General features: G+C 38.4%; 1 protein-coding gene across 1 annotated transcript in view; it reads right to left on the reverse strand.

Annotated features, from left to right (window-relative positions):
* Window positions 1-22,723, reverse strand: part of LOC107681953 (rho guanine nucleotide exchange factor 25-like) — a 71,404-nt gene that overhangs the window by 45,402 nt on the left and 3,279 nt on the right. The gene's annotated exons all lie outside the window — the stretch shown is intronic.

Below are 22,723 nucleotides of genomic sequence, written 5' to 3' on the forward strand. Positions count from 1 at the left end.
AAGTTTATTGATTCTCTAAGTGGGTCTATGAATTATATATAGACACACATGCAGATGCCCTATTTGCAACCAAATGTTTTAATTCAGATATCAGTGGGGAACTGTCTCAGCTACATAGTCATGGTCACCTTAATAGTGTCTGAGCAGATGATTGTCATGCAACTCGGTGTTCAATAGGATGGAGAGAAGAGACGTCATATGGTGGATTCCTGCTGGGCTTGTAAATAATAGTCATCTACAGCTGCAGTGTGGAAAAGAAACAGCTTTCACTGCTCTGCAATTACCAGAATGATGGTTTAGCTAAAAAAGCTATGTGATTGCATTCTCCTGGTCTTTGGAAAGACGGCTACACCACTAGGGAACTAATGGAAGTGGTTGAGTTTTTTAATACTGATGCATAAAATGGTTTAAAAAAATTAAGCTTACGGTTTATGCTAAATCAGAGGAAAAAAGACATTCATTTACACTGAATCAAGCTATTGCTTTTTGACATTGGCAAGTACGCAGAACACCCTACAAAGAAATTTGTAAAAAACAAAAGCATGCATTAAATTGATTAAAAGTGACAGCAATGATATTTATAATGTTACAAAAGATTTTGATCTCAAATAAAGAAAAATACATTTTCTATTTAGCAAAGAATCCTGAAAAAAATGTATAAAGGTTTTCATGAAAATATTAGGCAGCACAACGGACTTCAACACTGATAATAATAAGAAATGTTTCTTGAACACCAAATAAGCATATTAAAATGATTTCTGAATTAAAACAGAATATTAAAATTCAAAAACTGTTATAGTAAACTGTAATAATATTTCACAAAATTACTATTTTACTGTATTTTTGATCAAATAAATGGAGCCTTAGTGAGCATAAGAGACTTCTTTAAAAAAAAAATCTTACTGACACTAAACTTTTAGTAGTAGCATGACACGTGTAAAATACATACAAATATACTGTTATCATATTTAGAAGACGCTCCATAACTTAAAAGGTTAGTTCACCCAAAAATGAAAATTAGCCCATGTTTTACTCACCCTCGAAGCATCTTAGGTGTATATGACTTTCTTCTTTCAGACGAATCCAATCGCGAGTTAATTAAAAACCGTTTGAATGGGAGTAGGCAGGTGTTTTTGTTCAACAGTCCAAAAGTAGTCAAATAAAGAGTGCGCATTCGTAATAAAACGTGCCTCACACGGCTCCAGGGAGTGAATAATGGCCTCCTGTAGTGAATCGATACGTTTTTGTAAGAAAAATATCAATTTTTAAAGTGTTAAACATTTTTATATACGCGTACGTCCTACGTCATCTGCCGGAAAGGCTTCCCACTATGACAGTCAGCAGAAGTGAGAAAAAAAGTGTTTATTTATTTTTTATTTTTTTTTATTATACATACAAAGAGAACAAAAAGTCTGTTCATGCCAAGTCAAGTCTTTCTTAGTTTGTTTGGATGTTTGGATTTTGGATTACTCAAAGGGGACCTATTATGCAAAATTCACTTGTCCCTTTAAATGAATAAATGTGTGTAGGCAGTGTGTGTACACAACCACCCTATAATGATAAAACCCACCCACTCCTTTTTTTTTAATCCCCATAAATAATAAGCGGTGTCTCCCAATGGCCTATTTTTAGCATTAGTGCTAATGTGACGTCACATTAGCCACAGGCCCCGCCCACGAATGTTGACAGACACTGCCGTTTTAACGTAGAACCGCAGTTTATGTCTACGCGAATCATTTTACACCGGACTGCTTTGTGAATGAGGGTTAGTATAAAGCAGGTTTTGCACAAAAGTTGCTCCTGAAGGATGGAGCAGTGCCAACTGTTCGTGATCCAGCTAACGTTACGCCATCTAGAAGAAGTAAGTATCACGCGTTTGTTTTCCAAACTGCCTTTCTGAAAGAGCTTCTTGGCACTCTGTAAGGCTAATGTTGCTATAGCTACCATTGTCTGTCTGTTTTCACTGATGCTGCCTTCACATGCTACCAGAATGATCGTGAATAGGAATGTGGTAGTTAAAAATTGCATATGAAAGCAATGTGACATCGACCGCTTGAATTTGTCTAGCTCATAATCATATTTGGGACTTATAAAGTTCGTGTTAGCATGCGATGGCACCATGAGACCAGCTATGTTGTTATTTTTATAGCGCCGTGCTCCCCGTCTGTGTAATTCATAAATAATCTGGCAGGGTGCAGAATTCGGCACGACGGCATAATAGGTCACCTTTAAATAAAGTTGCACTTGGGTTCTTAAGCTCGCCTTCAGTGGACTGCTTGTTACAGAATACTCGACCGCAAATATGAACCCAGCAGTTGCTCTTCTGCGACTTCGACAAGGAAACCGGCCCATTGAGGATTATGTGGCGGATTTTGTAAGTTGTCATTTGGTGGACTTTAATGATGTTGCCCTTAAGGGTATATTTTGTAATGGACTTAAGAACTGTTTAAATGACCTAATGCCAGACAACACCTGCTCTGCTACCCTAGAGGAATATATTGACTTTGCTTTGTTGCTGGCTGGTTCACCTTTTACTGTGGAAATTGTAGATGAGGAGCCCCGCAACTGTACTGTACCCTCTGCGCCAGAGCATTTTCACGTCCTGACCATTATGTCAGGAGTTGCTCACGTCATGCCTGCCAAGCCAGCGCCTGCTCACGTCATGTCTGCTACGCCAGGGCCTGCTAACGTCATGTCTGCTATTCCAGGGCCTGCTAACGACATGTCTGCTACACCAGGGCCAGCTCACGTCATGCCCGCTACTCCAGGGCCAGCTCACGTCATGTCTGCTATGCCAAAGCCTCTTCACATTATGTCTGCCGTCCACTCAGGAGCCTCCTCACAAGATTGCTGCCAGCCAAGAGTCTCTTCGCAAGATGGCCGCCAGCCCAGAGTCTCTTCGCAAGATGGCCGCCATGCCTGAGTCCCCGGCCAAGATGGCCGCCACACCAGAGCCTCGACCCATCATGGCTGCCACGTCTGAGCCTATGGCCGAGATGGCCACCACGCCTGAGTCTCACCATGCCATGTCCACCATGTCTGAGCCTCGTCATGCCACGGATACCATGCAAGTTTCACTTAAGGATTTTCCGCTGCAGAACCTCCCGAGGCGGCGGCGTCCGCTTCTGAACTCTCTGCCTGTCCTGCCATGGCCACGGAGGCTGTTAATGAACTCACAGTCTACCCTGTCACGGCCAAGGAGGCCGTTCATGAAATCACAGTCTGCCCTGTCATGACCATGGAGGCCGTCCATGAATTCTCTGCCTGTCCTGTTATGGCCACAGAGGCCACTGTTAACCTCTCAGTGCTCTCTGTTCCAGTCCTGCCTGATCCGCCTTGGTGGATACCTGCTTTGCTGTGGTGGTCATCTGTTCCACTGTGGGGATCTTTGCTCCTGTATGCTCTGCTGACCTGGTGGTCCTCTGCTCCGCCTTGGCTTCCTGCTCTGCCAGCTCCGCCATGCCTTCCTGCTCTATCGGCTCCGCCATGGCTCCATGCTCCTCTGAATCTGACCTGGTGGTCTCCTACTCCACTGTTCCACAGTCTGCCTCTGATTCACGGCCTAGGTCCTCCAGAGTTTCACTGTTTGCCACTGCTCCACGGCCCAGGTCCTTCAGTACTTCACTGCCCAGGTCTGCCATTGCCCCATGGTCCAGGTCCAGGTCCACCACTGCACCATGGCCCATGGTCTTGCCCTCTGCTCCACGGCCCAGGCCCACCACTGTTCTGCGATTCTGATCCTGTTCCCCTGCATGGGCCTGGCCCTCCATCCCTCCCCCCTATTCCGCCTCTGCTCTACCACCCTCCTTGACGTTTTTGGGTTTTGTTTGGGCGTCTGGAGCCGCCTTTAGAGGGGGATATGTAACGTGGGTTTTGTTTCATGTTCATGTTTTCATGTCTTTTATTTTGGAGTTTAGTCATGGTCCCTGTCTAGTCATGTGATTCCCTTGCCCTCATGTTATCCTGCTATTGGTTCTTTGGTTCATGTGTCGTGTTCTTATTGGTTGTGTTAGTCATGTGTCCTGTCTCTCATTGGTTGGTTCTTGTCATGTGACCCTTGTTGTTTGATATAAATAGCCCTCATGTTGTCTTTGTCGAGTATTGATGTTGTAACATTCTGTCGGTGAGTCAAGTCTGTTCATGCCAAGTCAAGTCTGTTCAAGTCTGTTCATGCCAAGTCAAGTCTTTCTTCGTTTGTTTGAATGTTTAGATTTTGGATTACTTTGGAATAAAGCTGCACTTGGGTTCTTAAACTCACCTTCAGTGGACTGCTTGTTACACACAAAAAACACAACAAAAAGAACTTGCATTTATATATAGGTTGGGAGTGTTGAGTATTGTGGATGTTGAGAGTATTCATTTCTTTGTGAAGTATTTTCTCTTTCCTGTGTTTATAACTTTTTAAATATGGATATTTTCTTACAAAAATGCATCGATTCGCTACAGGAGACCTTAATTCACCCCCCGGAACCTTGTGAGGCAGGTTTTATTACGGATGCGTGCTTTATTTGACTACTTTTGGACTGTTGAACAAAAACACCCACCTACTTCCATTGTAATGCATGGAAGAGCCAGGATAATTTTTAATATAACTCCGATTGGATTCGTCTGAAAGAAGAAAGTCATATACACCTAGGATGCTTTGAGGATGAGTAAAACATGGGCTAATTTCCATTTGTGGGTGAACTAACCCTCCAACAAAAAAAGCACCAAAAGTACCACAGTATTACCATACGGTAATCATTCAGGACCATGGTGTGTATCAAAAGTTCTGTGGTACTACCATATGGTACCATAGTGCTTTTTAAGAGGGGTGGAAAAGTTAAATCACTACAGGTTGTGGAAGTTGCTTCCTGGAAGTGCAAGTTCTGGACTTTTCCATTCATTACACCCTCACAGACAGGAAAAACCATTGAAGAACAATTAATATGTGAGGATAATTATCTCTGTACAATCTAGATTGTTTTTCCTATAAACATCAAAACAAAGAGGGTGTATGCAAGTGTTTGCATTGCACTCTTAGTATGGAACATGCATTTCAGACATCTGTAGGGTCTCGAAAGGGATGTGCGTGACGCTTAACCAGACTGAGAGCTCGTCCCGCACATGCTATCACGTCTGCCCCTTTAACCATGCAGAAAACAGCACGTCGACAGCCCTCCTGCTCCGGGCGCATTCAGGTTGTTTACTTTATACCCAGGGCTGAATAAACATTTAGCCCTCATCCAAGCGTGATTAGACGCTCTTACATAAACCAGCCATTTATACTCCCTTCTATCATAGAGAATAGAGCTTAGGTGTCAGAAAGAGTCATATAATCTCCAAGGCAGGAGAGTCAGGCTGGTAAAGTGAAAGAAGGAGAGGGTGGGAGGAAGTCACATATGGGTTTAAGCATCTCCATCTGCCTACAGCTTTCTCCTAATGTGATTTATATTTAAGGAGGAGAGCCCGATGCTAATACTCAACATTAAAATTATATTTGCTGACTTAGAGTAGCATTCGAAATCAGCTCCACGTAACCACAGGGTAGTCACGTCGAAACGGTCATCTTTGCTGGTGAAAGTAAGTGCACTGCCATTTTTCACTTACGAGGGGTTTTATTCTCTTTCCATAGATTTTTAAAGGTGCACTTAGCAATTTTTGTTTGACTGACACTGCAGTCGTCTTGGAGTTATATTGGCTTAGTATTATGCAAAGTAATAGTTTTGTACACTGTATACATGCACTATTCACATTTAGATATGATTAATTTATTTAATTTAATTTAATTTTAATACAGAAATAAAGTCGATTCAAATGTATAATTCTTTCTTTCTTTGACATTTCTTCAGGGAAGCTGGATTATTCAAATGGCATCATCCCTAACTAACAGCTATTTCAGAAACTTCGCAGCCCTTACATGGCTTGCAAGTTTGGCACGACTTTAGAATGATGTCTGAGGTTAACTTAGACGATCCTAAGTGAAGGTAGAAAGCACATACTCTGGCTGAGAGGAAGAATGTCCATTACATAAGCACTGGAGATTAAACTAGAGGCATCTGAACTATGCCAGAGCCCTGCAGAGTCAAAACGATGATAAAAAAGAGCACATGAAGAAAGCTTACAGAATTGCGTTTTACATAAATTACACAATTTTAGATTGAAAACAGATGGGATATAGAAAGAACCAATTGTGTAGATACAATCGAAAATGTTTTCCAGCTACCATTTAACACATGGTCATATTTTACTTAAAGTTGAACTCGCTACTGCAACTTTAAAGAAGGAGTTTACACAAATATCAAAATTGTGTCATTATTTACTTACCTTTATGTCATTACAAACCTGTATGACTTTATTTCTTCTGTGTAATAGAAGAGAAGATATTTTGAATAACTGTACTTGTCCCTACAATGAAAGTCATTGGGATCCAAAACAACACTGCCCCACTGACTTTCATGGTATAGACAAAAAAAGAGAAAGGTTCAGATTGACATTGGACTGGGGGTGAGTAAATGATGACAAAATCTTCATTTTTGGGTGAACTATCACTTTATTAGCAGACACTTCCATGACTGGCTGAAAAAACTGAAAGACAAACCAAAAAGGAAGGTAGAGAGACACAGGGTGTCCTTAGTCAAAGTCTCACTGTTGAACAAAGGAAGGAATGTTTCTGTGCAGCCCCCAGTGTTTCATCCACCCACGTGCTGCACCAAAACCCCCCTGAACACATGGCACCCTGTCTTACATGTAAACATGCTCCATCTAATGCATACATGCCATTTCTCGCCGCTCGATAATTGCATCAGAGGGGGAGTGAGATGAAAAGTGTGAGGGGAAGCCGTAACCAGGAGAAGTGACAGACATCTGTTGCTCCAACTGAGTGCGAGCAGAAGAAAAAGAAGCGAATCCCCCCGACACACATGCAATGCAATACACTGACACTCAATAATCACTTCAGAGACTAGGTGGATGAGCGAATTTGGAATGCGAGAAGCATTGAAGAACATCGTAGACTAAATAAGAAAATCAGAACACCAGTGTAGGAGAAAGACACTAAGAATAGCATTCAAACAAGTTGCAAACTCAAAGCATAGTAGTAGTTTTCTTATCCTTCATCTCTGTAATCAAGTCCACCATGACAGCGTTAGCCTAAAGTCACTGACCTCTGACCCGGGCATAACAGCAGCCACACTTCACCAGGACTTTTCGAAACAAGTGGTGGCAGGCGCAGCCCCGATGGTGGTGGCCCCCCTTCATGGTCTACCCCAGTCGCTGACCACAAGATTAGCAGGCATGGGCATGGCACATCACACGCACACGTTCACGCTGGGGATATCCCTGCAGAGGTAATTCCAAAGAGGTGTGGGGGAGAACCTCAAAACAAATCCCAAGAGGAGCGAATGTCCTGCTAGTCTGTTAGGGAATCATACACCGTCCAGATATCTAGTCTCGGGTTGTCACTGCACAAGACAAGTCAACGGCAGGCAAAAGCACAGCTCAGTCTCCCTGTTTTTCCTCCCTCCTGCTCTCACTGTCTGCTCAAATGACAGACTGTAAGACTGCCAGAGAGAGAGAGAGAGAGAGAGAGAGAGAGAGTGAGAGCGAGCGAGAGAAAGAGGGGGCTGAGGGGGCGGAGTTAGCAGCTCGACTTGCTGGCTATTCCAGGATACAGCTCCCACTCCCCCTTTTATCCCCTTCATCTTGCGTTTACTTTTCTCATCATTTTCTCTCTGCTCTCCATTCTATTCAACCATCTGTCTTGGACTTTTTTAGTACATCATTTTAGAAGATCTCAGACAGCTGGTCCTAATTCGAACCCTCATGAGTCATATCCAAGATAAACAAAGTGGAAAATAAAATCTGAATATGAGCTTGATTGCATGAGGTAATTATTTCAGGAATACCGGGCTAATAGAGTATCTTTACAACTACCTCCACTCAGAGAGGCGTTCACAGACTTGCTGGGATGAGGAACGGGAGTGCTGTGTTTACTGTACACAGGGTTTACATAATACGAGGCCGTCGGGATAAAGATAGCTGCCGTTTGATTAGTTTTGAAAGTTACAGACCTGGGAAGACACACAGAGTTGGGTGTGGTGAATGCAGATATCATGTTTCAAATAGTAATGTTTATAGGTTTTGATCATATGTGTCTGTGTTTATGTATCTTGAAGGCTTTGATACAAGGTGGTGAGTGTGAGTTTTTGTGCCTGTCACCTCTGATTGAATGTTCTGTCGTGGCACTGGTGACTTACAATGTCATTTCAACACAACCAATGTGGGATTGTTACTCAGGTAAAGCTGACCTAAGGGCTTTCCCTACCAGACTTAACCAGTAGTAAAGGGCAGTTTTATTAGCCATAATAATTAGGATCGCTGTAAGATTATGAGTTGTTTATCAATCCTAAACTACCTGAGTACCCCAAACTTTCACAAAATGTTAAATTTTAGCATATGAGAGAATAGTTCAAGCTGTTGAATGACAAATATGTAAACTGAAGACACTATTATTTTTGCTGTATGTTTTAGAACACTTGTGACTACAAGCGAGGATCTACATAGTGACATTTCCTCAGATGAATATGCAGTTTTTAAAGTTGATGATATGTGAAAAGTACAATTGTGAAAAGCACAATTGCCACAAAAATGCATAAATATATTTTACAGAAAATTTAAATAACTCCTGATAAATCCATAAAAGATGGATTCAACCTGGTTACTTTTACTACACTCTAAAAAATGCTGGGTTAAAAACAACTCAAGTTGGGTTCAATATGGACAAACCCAGCGACTGGGTTGTTTTGACCCAGCAGTTGGGTTAAATGTTTGACCAACCTGCTGGGCAGTTTTATTTAACTCAGCTATTGTTTAAAAATTACTATATGGCTGGATTAAAACGAACCCAAAATAGGTTGGAAATTAAAAATCAGACACATAATTACTAGAGGCATCACTAATAATCAAACGGTGAACATTTATTAATAAGCAGTTTAATAAATGTACATTATTTAATTACTATTTATTAAACATTAATAAATGTTGATTTTATGTTGATGAAATTTTTAAACAATAGTTGAGTTAAATAAAACTACCCAGCTGGTTGGGTGAAACATTTAACCTTACCGCTTGGTCAAAGCAATCCAATCGCTGGGTTTGTCCATATTTAACCAAACTTGGGTTGTTTTTAGCCCAGCATTTTTAGAGTGTAATCTCATAGATATGTTAATATATAAAAGACATTAACCTGGGGTTTACAGAAGTACAATATAAAATCTTTAAAGCTGATGACCCAAGATTAAAACCAAGATGAAAGCATACTGTATGAAGAATGTGAAATATAGAACAAAATAACTCAAGAATGACCCTGGGTTGAAGGTATAGTTCACCAAAAAATGTTTTAAGTCTGTCATCGTTTACTCACCCTTATTTCATTCCAAACATCTATGAATTATTTTGAGAAATGTCTCAGTGTTTTTTTGTTTTTTTTGTCCATACAATCTAAGTCAATGGTCACCAAAACTGTTTAGTTAACAACATTCTTCAAAATATCTTCTTCTTGTTTTGACCCAGCAGTTGGGTTAAATGTTTAACCAACCTGCTGGGCAGTTTTATTTAACTCAGCTATTGTTTAAAAATTACTATATGGCTGCATTAAAACGAACCCAAAATAGGTTGGAAATTAAAAATCAGACACATAATTACTAGAGGCATCACTAATAATCAAACGGTGAACATTTATTAATAAGCAGTTTAATAAATGTACATTATTTAATTACTATTTATTAAACATTAATAAATGTTGATTTTATGTTGATGAAATTTTTAAACAATAGTTGAGTTAAATAAAACTACCCAGCTGGTTGGGTGAAACATTTAACCTTACCGCTTGGTCAAAGCAATCCAATCGCTGGGTTTGTCCATATTTAACCAAACTTGGGTTGTTTTTAGCCCAGCATTTTTAGAGTGTAATCTCATAGATATGTTAATATATAAAAGACATTAACCTGGGGTTTACAGAAGTACAATATAAAATCTTTAAAGCTGATGACCCAAGATTAAAACCAAGATGAAAGCATACTGTATGAAGAATGTGAAATATAGAACAAAATAACTCAAGAATGACCCTGGGTTGAAGGTATAGTTCACCAAAAAATGTTTTAAGTCTGTCATCGTTTACTCACCCTTATTTCATTCCAAACATCTATGAATTATTTTGAGAAATGTCTCAGTGTTTTTTTGTTTTTTTTGTCCATACAATCTAAGTCAATGGTCACCAAAACTGTTTAGTTAACAACATTCTTCAAAATATCTTCTTCTGTGTTCAGAGGAAGAGATAAATTTGAAAAATGAGTAAATGATGACAGAATTTTCAACTTTCTGTGAGCTATCCCCTAAACAGTGTCATGTGTGAAAAGCTCTATAAAGAGACAAGGCGCGTGTAAGCAAAATGTGTGTTGGAATGTGATGCTAATGGTGAAGAGGAGCAGGAAATGGAGTGCAGGCCTCTTCTAGAGTACATGAGCAGCTGGGGATTTTGCTGAGTTTGTGTGTGTGTGTGTGTGTGCATGTTTATGTGGTTTATGAGGACACAAATTTGTATAATAACATGGGTATGACATAGGTATTACAACGAGAACGTAATTTATGAGGACATTTTCAGTGTCCCCGTAATTCAAAAGGCTTATAAATAATTCAGAATGAGTTTTTTTGAAAATCTAAAAATGCAGAAAGTTTCCTGTGAGGGGTAGGTTTAGGGGTAGGGTTGGTGTAGGGCAATAGGAAATACGGTTTGTACAGTATAAAAACCATTACGCCTATGGAGAGTCCCCATAAACCATAAAAACAAACCTGTGTGTGTGTGTGTGTGTGTGTGTGTGTGTGTGTGTGTTGATGGAATTAGTCTCTCTCCAGAGCCCAATTACCCGGTGTCTATTGCAGACAAGCAGAGAGGCTCCATATAAGTGCGATACAGCCAATGAAAATTGGAGAATTCACTAAAGAAGCCAACAACCATTTCCCCCACCAGGAAGATAAAACATCAGGACTGAGATGACCACATGCAGAATGCATTCAATGCATCAAAGTCCAACCACCTGTTTTGTATATGAAATAATTTACAGTTGAAGCTGTCATTACAGGCACAAAATATCTTGCAAGACAGTAAGTGCATTCGCATGCTATTCAACAATTTTGTTTCAGTCAGATTAAAGCAATAATTCATATTTTTTGGACACTTTAGTCAGACGTCAGCAATCGTTCCAGTTCAAAGCCAGACAATCAGACCTAGACAATGTGACTGTAGATTGACTTTGTTCAGCATTATACATATTAATCAGACTACCATTGGCCTCAGCATTGTATGCTTGCTCTGAAAGACAGAGATGACGCGTGACATACATTATTAATCCTACAGTATTTGTTAACGCATAATGTCATATTTGGACAGACAGATGGAAACTGTAGCTTGACTATTCAAAACCTGCTGTGGCTTCATTATAAACCTGCATGTAAACAACTTAGTCAGCCCATCACTGTAACTCCTGTCACCTCAAATCGGCAAAATGTCAGCCCCATAACACCTCCACCAGGTTGCAGTGTTGTAACCCGCAACACATCACGCTGTTGTCTGCCTGTGACGTGAATGGCAGAGGATTTTACTCGCAAGAACAAAGCTGCATTTTCTCTCTTATAATCTATAATCCAACTACAAACAGAACAAACAGTATTTTTATTTGGTTAAAAGGAAGACAAATTAAATTGAAACTGAAAAAGCCATTTCAAAGGCACACCGTAGGATGCAAAGACTAATGCCACACATCAAACAAGCAGTCCTGTCCTGTTTTTGTTCCTTCTCACTTCAAGTGTACACTGCTTACCACAGCAAGAGAAAGGGAGTTGCATGGCTATGACAACAAGTAGCTTGCATGGTGATGTTTGTATACGATCACGAGTCAAGTTTTCTCTCTTCCTCGCTAACCAGTTTGCTTTCTCTCTTTGCAATACTTGAGGAAATTCACCATGACAGGAGTGCAAATTTGGTTAAGCTGTTCTGAGCGCTTGTTTTGTTTGCTCTTCCAGATGAGGTACAGCATGTTGTTTCTTTAAAGGCATGCAAGTGAATCATTTCAGAGGCAGATACCTCCCTCAAAACCAACATGGTGTACAGTAGCTGCCTAAACTGGTACAGGGAAGAATGTAATCGCCAAATTAACATCTTTTGCATTGTATTTACTTTGTAAAAAAATCTAATTTATATCTCAACCATGTGATCTTACGATAAACAACAAGGCTCACACTAAAAGCTTATGCTGTCAGTATGGATTGTATTAACATCTCTGATCAGTAGAGGGAGTGTATACTATGTGCCTGGGCAAGTCTTTACCCCTCTAAAGAATCTTTCTCTGTGATTTGTGGACACTCAGGCATGAGAAACAGGCTTTTCATTGGCCTTTCTAAGAGTGTCTGACGAAAATATGCACTGCACTTTTATACTGTATTTTATGCATTTTTACAGCAAAATACAATAATTTTATTATTAGTATATCTTAATTACTATACTAATTATAATATATAAATAATTATACATATACATATAGTTTTCTAATTATTTTATACTAAAATAATGCTAGAAACATTAACTTCAATTTACATAACTGACAACTATTTAAGTATAACAATATTTTGTTATTTAAAAATATTAATAAATAAAACACAAATACAACTCAATGTGATAAATAAGACAGAAACTACTAAGGTAAGCTGCTTACTCACAATTGTCCTATTGTCCCATTTAAATTTCATATAATTTCTGATTGAAAATACAATAATGTAATGTCTGGTTAACCAATAGACAGCTTTTTACAATATCTTATTTTTCTGTTAAACTTACAAGAATGTGCAGAATCTGAAAGGCACTTTCCTATGCTGAACAAGTCAGTTTTAAGGTTGTAATAAATAATGTCTGGCATTTGAAAATTGTAATCCATCACCACAGATACATCTTAAAATGCCATGGCAACAGGGTAAAAGAACCAAAGAAAGAATGTGAGATGAATAGTGCATTAAAACCCATACAAGTCTTTTTTATCTTCTCATTCCTCTTCCTCTCCCTCTGTTCTTCCCTCACCCTTTCCTGTTTCTACTTATTTATTCATTCTCCCCACTTCATTGCCTCCATTTATGAGTCTGCCCTGGCACGCGCATACTGTATTCAAGCACACACATAAACTCATCCACACTCATCCTCATACATACTGCATTCAAACATGAGAATATACAATACAAAACCGCAAATATAATTTTCAAACAGGTTTCCCATCAATAATTCATCAGCCAAACGGATAGTCCTACCTCAAACTCACGCAAATGACATTATTATGATGGGAGGCTCAAAAATGATTTTGTCAAAGACTACATTTATCAATGTCCACTCACGTTTAAGTACATGAAATTAAAAATGGATTGACAAATAGCTTAAAGTAGTGTTGGCTCTGCTTACCCACTCCCCTCCAACTTGTTTTTGCACATACTGATGATGATGGATTCTGGCATTGCTCACTGCATGCTAATTACACAAACAATGGTTCAAGGTCTAACAGCTTTGACAGTGACAGGAACAGTGAAAATGTTAGTAGTAGAGGGTTCAAGGTCAGCAAGCTTAAGTATGCAATCATGCAATGACCAATACAGCTGTCCCAAGTTAATTTACATCAACATGTATAGATGAAAATGAAGTAAAGTGACTTAGTCTTCTCATTTCCCTTCTTCAACCCATTCTAAATCCTACAGTGCAGTGCCTTCACCATACTGTGTTTTTATTGGGATGTTTAGACCTCTCGAATTCTCATTCTTTCTCTTTCTAAAAGCAGGAGCTCCAATTAAGGCCTGCATGAATAGGCAGCAGTGTGGGAGAACAGAGAGACAGCTGGCAGAAAGCCGGCTGGCTGCAGTGAGCTGGTGTTGTATGCTCTGCACTTTGTTTGCTGGTCTCTCTCCCAACCCCAGCCAAGAGATTGACCAGGACTCTCACAAAAATATATACAAAAATGTGCGCGCACACACACACACACACACACACATATTCAGACATTCTTGATATGCACCATTTAGAAATTAATCGAGAATTTAAATTTCAAATTAGCTGCTAAATTTGAAATTAGGTTGCAAATGAGATACAGATTTTTAATACAAAGTGGAATTTAAAAGTAATGATATTCAAAAATTAATTCATATATCTGTTGTAAGTGTTTTTCAGTTTTTCACTTTTTTATTATTATTACCCATAAACATGTTATCATACACATCCCATTTAGGGTATTTTCAGAAACATTAGATGATATCAGTAATAAACCTTTGAATGATAACTTACTATGTTTGTATAAATTTACATATATTACATTATGTTAAATATTATTCAATTAATAAATTAAATCAAATTAAATATATATACATAATAAAGATTTACAGTAAGATCCTTTTTAAATAATGAATATTTTTATTCTGCAAAGATGCACTATATATTAATGTTACAATAGATTCTATTTCAAATAAATGCTGTTCTTTTGAACATACTATTTATAAAATAATATCTTCTATCTATCTATCATCCATCCATCCATCTATCTATCTATCTATCTTCAAAATGGAGCCATCAACATGGCTTAATTCAACAAATTTAATTTCCTGTTATTCCAATTCAACATCCTGTGGGATGTGGTCAATAAAATGAACTGAAAAGGAGACACAAATGCACATTTAAATACATGTCATTCATAGACATACATGCATACTGTCAACTGTATTGTGTAGACTGATGGGAAACATATAGCGGTGCCTCCCACAATTCCTCTCACCAGAACTCCCCATCATTTGCATACTGTACTTAAACAGATGAACCTCAGCTGAATACTCTCCCCCAGATCCTATAAATCTAGCCACTAAGATGTCCTGAGGAGGATTTTCAGGATTTTCAAAGATTAGTGATGAGATATTTAAACATATAGGTTTATCCAATGTAAACACAATCCTTCTTACCATCTAGACATGCAACGCAGTCCATTCAACGACAAATTAATGCAGAGATTATGTAAGGCATATCTGTTTTCAATTATACTACACACAGACTCCAAACTACTTCTGCTACCATTTCCATATTCTGATGACTAGAACAGCATGCATTTCCTCTCGGTCCTTTATCTCATCCTGGGATTTCTGTTCATAAAACATCACAGTGTGGAAATGCCATCTGTGGACCAGTTTTGTTCCCTGATACATAAAGAAGCAGATGATTAGATCTGATCTCTGCAGACTGCTGTCTCTGTCTGCATGAATGTTGTTCTCTCAACCCTGTAGCCAAAAAAACAATGACTCAACAATGTCAGGCTACCGTTTTCTCATCTTCAGATCAAAGACTATCTCCCCAGAGCACCGTTCATCATGAGGACTTGGCTAAGGCATTTGGGGGAAGGTGTAGCAACCTCTGCTCTGATTAATGACCAACAAAGTAACAGTTAGAACCAAAGAGGCAAAACAAAACAGACCAACGTCCACCACATGACCCATCTGATTCCCAAACTCCATCCTAAACCATAGATCTTTCAACAACGGGATACATCTCACCCAACAGTAACCATATATCAACATCCAGTGGATAAACACAACGGCAAGAAATATACAAACAGCCCTACAGCTTTACGATGTTCCTGACACAGGCTTAAACTGTTCTAGGAGCTGATTGAGAGGATGATGGCTGATGGTTACTGGGTGTGAAGGTCTGGCTTCTGGCCTAGAGGCCAGCAGTTTATCAATGTGTCTCCTGCTCTGGAGCATTAACTCGAGAGAATGTCGGTGCTCCTTATAAACTCTTGTTTTTTGTATATATGCTTTGACCTAAATTGGATTTAGTTGTACGTCTATTCTTTCTATATAGACATCTTTTTTTTCTGTTTTATTTTGTGCCCATGATGTGCAAAGCTTAGAGCCACATATTTTTACCATTTAGAAATTAAACTGAGAATGCATTTTAAATCCAATAGGATTTATGAATTTGAATTGAGGTGGCAAAATGATGAAGATTTGCAATTCAAATGTCAATGTAATTAAGTAGAATTCAAATGAAATTATATTAAACAGATAAATTCCTTCAAATCATTGAACTAGAAAGGCAAACTTTGACTAGATAAACACTGAATGTTGGCTTGACAAAGCCAAATAAAATGGCTTAAAATTCTTGAAATGCATAGGCTTTAAGGGCAGAGAACAGTAGCACAATAGACAGACAGAAGAACAGAAGATGAGTAAGACAGATAGAATGACAGAACTATAGAGAGAATGACAGCTAACAGTCATCATAGATTTTAATATATTCTAAATTGTAATTTGTTCCTGTGATGGCAAAGCTGGATTTTCAGCAGCCACTCCAGTCTTCAGTGTCACATGATGCTTCAGAGATCATTCTAATATGCTGATTTGGTGCTCAAGAAACATTTCTTCTTATTATTAATGTTGAAAACACTTGTGCTGCTTAATATGTTTGTGGAAACTGCAAAAAAAAACTATTTGACGCATTTAGGACAGCATTTAATTGAAATACAAATCAATGTAAACGTTTTTGCTGTAACTTTTAATTAATTTAATGTATTCCTGGTAAATAAAAGTATCAATTTATTTTAAGAAAAAAAAAACTGACCCCAAACTTTTATATTGCAGTGTATATAAAACAATAAATGGACAGAAACAACAGAATGATACACAGATAGACAGAATGACAGAACATTATTAGACAGAATGATAGAATGAGAAATAAACCAACCAAATGATGTACAGATACTCTATAAGTTTTTCTGGACCAAGGTGGAAGGACTTGCCACTTCCCAAAATGCATTACCTCTGACTTATTTTAATTCAGTAAATGTCTAATCCTGTCATTTCCACTCAATTTTCTGTGGGGTGTGGCCAATTCTTTCTCATGAATTTAAAGGACGCCGCTACTTCAGTTCTGAATTCTGGAAGTTAGGTTGGATAATAGACACACTGTAGCAATAAATGTCAATGTTTATGTTCTAATCGAGGTTTGACATGCATTAAACATGCTCAATAAAACATATAGACGTGAAAACACACACACACACACACTGGGAAAGCCTGAGGCAACCACCACCAATTTTCCCCAGTGTGGCAATGCAGCTCCAAAGCTGTGGTAACAAAGGCCCTTTTAAGGTTGGGACTCGCTTAGCCTATGGGTCTCTTGGGAATTCTGACTCCACATTCCCCCAGCTGTTTGTTGTTGTTTTTTTTGGCCTAAGGAATATGTGGAAAGGGGGTCTTTATAATGGGCCAACTTATGAATGGATGAACATTTCTTGCAGAACAAACCATGTATAGAGGATTTTTGAGATACGCCGCTACATAATGTTTTATGTAAAATATCAGCACCCCAAAAAATCTTTGTTTGCACAGCAGGCATCTTCTACTGCAGCGATGAAAGCATGATTCTTTTCTGAATGCATGAGAAAGTTACATCAGCAACACATGACAGAGCCAAACAGCTTTCCTGTAACTAAATAATGAATGAAGAAAATGAATCAAATAATTACGAACAAAAAATACTGCGCTAGAGTTATGAGACTCAGCCTTGAACCACTAAAATGAATAATACAAAAATTATGAACAACAAATAATTCTCAGTGCCCTGCAATATTAAAAGGTGAAATATTTCTCCACATAAAAGATTTAAAGCAATTTTATCTCAGCACAGGGATCTGATTATGTCACACTCACTATCTGAGGTCATAGGCCCAGGAAACTGTATATGTATGAGCCATTCACCTTGGAAAAAATCTGCTCTTGCTGCCTCCTTTTGTTGCGGATTTCCAGCATTCAGCCAGACAAAAGAAAAGAATTGAAGGGCATACATATCGTTTTAAACATTTGTGTCATCGTCCACAGTCAACCCTGTTATGAAAGAGCTACATGACGTGCTTCAAGACTCCTAGAGTGGAAAGTGAAGCTTGAGGATTTAGTGAAGACTTGAGGGCTTCTATCCAACGAAATGTCCTGAATGGACTGCCGGACATAAGCTTTTGGTAAGGAAGAGAAAAAAAGTGAATGTGTGCAAGCTACACATCTGCATGTGATTTAGTGAATGCTGGCAGTGTCCTGTGATTCCACTGAAGCTGCTAAACGGCATCTTGTTTCTAATCTTTAACAGATGGGTGATCTCCTGTGCCTCTAGCTCTTCTAGTACTGCAGGGGCCTCTTTAGCCATAGACAAAGCAAGGAATGGAAATTTCACTTTGAGCTCTTCAGATCTTATTGATGGGGAACTGAAAAGTATTAACTTGAAGAGACGGCATCTTACAAAATGGCTAAAGCTCTTTTGAGAAGTTGACCCAAAAATAAAAATTGTGTCATTGTTAACTCACCTTCATGTCGTACCAAATCTACTAGACTTTTTTCTGTGAAACACAAAAGGAGACAAATGAATAATGTTTTCCATTCGCTATTTTCAACAGGATTCAATTGCATGTTCTGAAGCCTTTATGAATAGCTTTGAAGGAGAAACATCTAATTTAAAGGTGTATGTATATAAGGTATATATATAGGAGTATTTATGGATGGCAAAGGGTGAATACATTTTCAGCTAATTTCATTTTTGGATGAACAATTCCTTTTAAAGGGGTCATATGATGCTTTTTTAAAGATCATTATTTTGTGTATTTGGTGTAACAGAATATGTTGACATGCTTTAATGTTCAAAAAACACATTATTTTTCAAATTTGAGACTTTAGTCTTTGCAACTTCAGGGATCTTATCTATGCACAATCAGCTTGTAACACTCCAAAGAGAAAGGAAAACTTGAAATCGCATCATATGACCCCTTTAATCATTATTCACTTGAAGTATACTTTGGTACGTTCATGAGAGAAACAGTAACATCTAATTTGAAAACAAATCATTCTTTTGATTTGAATCTTCTTAATTAATCAGTGCACAAAACCAGTCTGAATGACTCACTGATTCAATTGGACTGGACTGATCTGCATTGTTATCATAAGTAGATCACAGAGACCACTGTTGCCGATGCTTTCTATGATCTACTTAGGCTTATGATGCTTTTGGGAAACACAGCTCTGGTTACTTAATTCATTTTGGTGATAGAGACACATTAGTGAATGGTTCACTGGAAGACAAGATTGTCATTGAATAGTGTGTTCTGCAGCTACTGTACAGCTGCAGAAGACTTGTAATTTAGCGCATGGAGTCATGGATTACTTTTGGTGTTTATGACACATAATGGTGCTTTTACATCCTTTTTTGAAGCTCGAAAGCTTTAGTTCTCATTCAGTGTAATTGCAAGTGCTACAATCTCTTCAGAACTGACATAATGGTGAATAAATTACATGCAAAAGAGTTTTCATTTTGGGGTGAACTACCCTATTGAGAAGTAGTCATTTCGGTCATCGCTTATGAATTTTGGTTTACAATTTTTTTGTTTTCATTCACAGCATCAAAGTAAACAAAATAAGTAAACTTACATAAGGAAGCAACCCTGATTAAATGGGCACTGGTGCTTGCTCTTGGTATGTCTTAAACTAATATTTAGAAGCTACGGCTTTGACACTGCAATTCATCTAAGCAGTCTAATTTGCGACAAACATCCTAGGACTCCTTTCTTTCCTATGCACCACGTCCTGAACAGTTAGTGATTTGGCTACATGTCACATACCTCAGTATTCAGTATCCATCCCACTACAAGGCTCTTTACTGATTAACTCAACTGAATGCGTTTAACTCCAAATAATCATAGCTACAACAAGTAGTGCATTTTCCTGACATTGGCCAAAGGCATGCAAGTGGGTCTCCCATCTGGAAGCTGTTCAGGGCAGCGTTTCATCCAGTTTTCGTCATGGAAGATTAGCAAAGATCGTTTCCTCTCTACAACTTGATTAAATAAGTTTGCTTATCAGTTCAGGCAGTACAGTTACAGGGTGTGGTTCATTAAAAACCTGCTTAGACCTGTGACAGAGCCGATCTGATAAGAGCTGTTACCTGAACTTATCTACACCCAACATAAGTATGTCTTAAACTAATATTTAGAAGCTACGGCTTTGACACTGCAATTCATCTAAGCAGTCTAATTTGCGACAAACATCCTAGGACTCCTTTCTTTCCTATGCACCACGTCCTGAACAGTTAGTGATTTGGCTACATGTCACATACCTCAGTATTCAGTATCCATCCCACTACAAGGCTCTTTACTGATTAACTCAACTGAATGCGTTTAACTCCAAATAATCATAGCTACAACAAGTAGTGCATTTTCCTGACATTGGCCAAAGGCATGCAAGTGGGTCTCCCATCTGGAAGCTGTTCAGGGCAGCGTTTCATCCAGTTTTCGTCATGGAAGATTAGCAAAGATCGTTTCCTCTCTACAACTTGATTAAATAAGTTTGCTTATCAGTTCAGGCAGTACAGTTACAGGGTGTGGTTCATTAAAAACCTGCTTAGACCTGTGACAGAGCCGATCTGATAAGAGCTGTTACCTGAACTTATCTACACCCAACATAAATTCACTCACAGCCAAAACACTTCATTAGCTTTATTTACCCCTTCAGACTTTCATTGTTGGACTGCAGTTAAAATAATAATACATACAAAAAAACTCATTTTCCAGCTGTAATTGCATCCAGCTGTCAACAAACATATCACCGTGCAGGCTGTGCTGATATTCACCGCAACAGTAGACATATTTCAATAAACAAAAAATTAATAAGTAACTTACATGTTAGACATAATATCACCACTGCATTTGTATAGTTTTGCTGCATTAACAAGAGTAGGCCCTACTGAACGAAACAAAAACAGGATCGATTGTTGCACATCTTTAAGCAACACATTACTGGCGTTTATTTCCTGAATGTAGCAGTATGTTTGAATAAATATGTTGATTGAACGATTCAATGACTCATGTCAGTTGTTTCGTTTCTAAATGAATCAGTTTGTTTGAAGGAATCGTTTGAATAATTCAGTGAGTCACTCATAATACACAGTTACTTGTCACCACCTACTGGCATTGTTGTTAAAGGGGTCATCCAATGCCCATTTTCCACAAGTTGATATGATTCTTTAGGGTCTTAATGAAAAGTCTGTAACATAGTTTGGTTAAAATTTCTGAATGGTAGTGTAAAAAACACCTTTTTTACCCTGTCAAAAACAGCTCTTTTCAGAGCAAGCCGTTTTGTAGCATTTTCCTTTAAATGTTAATGAGCTCTGATGACCCCGCCCCTCTCTTCCGAGTCACTCTCTGAGGGACTGTTTACTTTAGCTGCATTCATTGTGAAACTTGCTAATTAGCACAAAAAGACTATTTGCAAAGATTCATTAAAAAACCTTGTACTCACTTCTTCTGTAGGTGAAGCTGGATCACGAATGATTCACGCGAACATAGACGCATTTAGGTAGATCGGGGGCGCATTCCCTTCAAAAACAAATGCAATCCACTGCGTCTTCAGCGGCTCAGATGTCGGGAATAAATGACGACTGCTATGTTCATTATTACATCCAACAACAGAACACCTCAATCGCTTAGGAGTCATTCTTGTCTACATCTGCTCCGGCGGTGAAACAATGGCGGACTGATGACAGCTCACTCAGGGCGGGTCTAAGGTAAGACGTCAGTCCAGTGTGTGCTAAAACGCCACTGTCAATCAAACTTTGTGACATCACACAGACAGGCATCTGAGATCGGCTCGATTTGAGAAAGGTGTAAAAATTTGAGTAGATAAAAAAAAAAACACTGTGTGGATTTTTATCATTATAGGGTGGTTGTGTACACACACTACCAACACACATTTCAGTTCAAACTACTTGTAAAAGTGCATGTAGCATCCTTTGACCCCTTTAAAGTCTTGTTATAAGAAAAAGCAAAATGCACAGTTAAACTATGTGAAGTATGTACGTATGATTTACCTACTTGACTTAATGTAAAACATGTCTTAAAACTGTTGTTATAGATGTGAAAAGGGAAAAATAATGCATCCGTTATGCATTTATTTATTTATTTATTTAGAAATGAAGGCAGTCATTAAATATTGCACATTTGGACAAAATTATTTTAAATATTACATTTTATTCAAATTGTTATTTTTCCATGTTTTATTTCAAATGTCTGAATTTTTAAACATCTTTATGCATTTATAAAACTTATATAGCACTTTTTTGGTGTGAAGTTTTAAGATCAACTACATCGCTATACATTATTAGTATTATTTAGGTGCTTTTTTGTTTTATTTATTTTTTTAGATGCTGCATCTTCATGATCAAGGATTTCCAGGTCATGGGCTGGAGAAACAAGGAAACATCCGAGTACTGAGAAGCATTCAATGAGTGTTTTCAAACAGTTTGCTTATACACCCCGTCTTCCATTGGTCAGAAAAAACAGGTAGTCCAGCCCCAAGCCATGCCATTGGTTCAGCCACTGTTACTAATATTCTGCTAATGGAATGGTCAAATAAACAGATCAGTGTTTTGATAGCGCCACAGTGTTTACGCTTTTCAGGGGAAGCAAACTATGCCTTTAAATCTTAGGTGAAGTTATTTTCAGCCAATGCTGAAACCATTATAATTTCATGTGAGCACCCAAAACATGCTGATATTGTTAACTGCACTTGTAAATATTTGGCAAACCCTAAACACTGTAGGCCAGAATGTTTGTTTGTACTGCGGGTTGAGTGCAGCAGA

This window comes from Sinocyclocheilus anshuiensis, unplaced genomic scaffold, assembly GCF_001515605.1.
Source record: "Sinocyclocheilus anshuiensis isolate Anshui unplaced genomic scaffold, SAMN03320099.WGS_v1.1 scaffold2090, whole genome shotgun sequence".
NCBI lineage: Eukaryota > Metazoa > Chordata > Actinopteri > Cypriniformes > Cyprinidae > Sinocyclocheilus > Sinocyclocheilus anshuiensis.